This window comes from Penaeus monodon, chromosome 31 (genome assembly GCF_015228065.2).
Source record: "Penaeus monodon isolate SGIC_2016 chromosome 31, NSTDA_Pmon_1, whole genome shotgun sequence".
NCBI classification, from domain to species: Eukaryota; Metazoa; Arthropoda; class Malacostraca; order Decapoda; family Penaeidae; genus Penaeus; species Penaeus monodon.
In genome coordinates this window covers 20,895,919-20,896,606 of record NC_051416.1, presented here as the reverse complement: position 1 = coordinate 20,896,606, position 688 = coordinate 20,895,919, and the positions used below count along the sequence as shown (strand labels likewise).

The 688-nt window shown below is 42.7% G+C and overlaps 1 protein-coding gene across 1 annotated transcript in view; it reads right to left on the bottom strand.

The window, feature by feature from the left end:
* Window positions 1–688, bottom strand: part of LOC119593079 (glycoprotein-N-acetylgalactosamine 3-beta-galactosyltransferase 1-like) — a gene marked incomplete in the record, with an annotated part of 11,987 nt that overhangs the window by 8,610 nt on the left and 2,689 nt on the right.

Sequence of the window (688 nt, the reverse complement as noted above, 5' to 3'; positions counted from 1 at the left end):
TTCAAAGACGTGTGTGTGTGTGGGGGGGGGGCGGCTCAAATATTTTTTTTTCAAAAGCATTTCGCAGGAATTTCCAAGCAATTTGAAGGAAACTAGCTCTCTCATGTTACATAATACCTTGAACATGACATCCTTAGTAAGCTTGAGATCTCTTGTCGGCTGCAGTAAGGATAAAATATGAATGAAATTATACAGGGAATTACATGGCTCCATGAACTCGGGCGATACTTGATTACCATTTTAGCTGAAGGGCCACAGACAGATGGGCAAAAGGCTCACAGAGAGATTAACGAGCCACAGACAGACGGAGAAAAAGAGGTGGAAGAGGCACACGCAGACAACTGGGCAGACACACAGGAGGGCCACTTATAGGCAGACACAGAGAGAACAAGTCACACACACACACAAACGGACGAATAAAAGGGCAGATCGAGCTACAGACAAACAGACCGAACCACACACTGTTATAGAGAGAGACAAACCGGACCACCAAAACACAGACTTGCAGAGAAACACACCTACTCACAGAAAGTGAACCAAAATCACAAAGAAACACACAAAGTTACAAAAAATGAACCAAAATCACGGACAAACACAAAAACTCACAGAAAATGAACCAAAATCACAAACAGACACACAGACTCACAGAAAATGAACCAAAATCACAAACAAACACACAGACTTACAG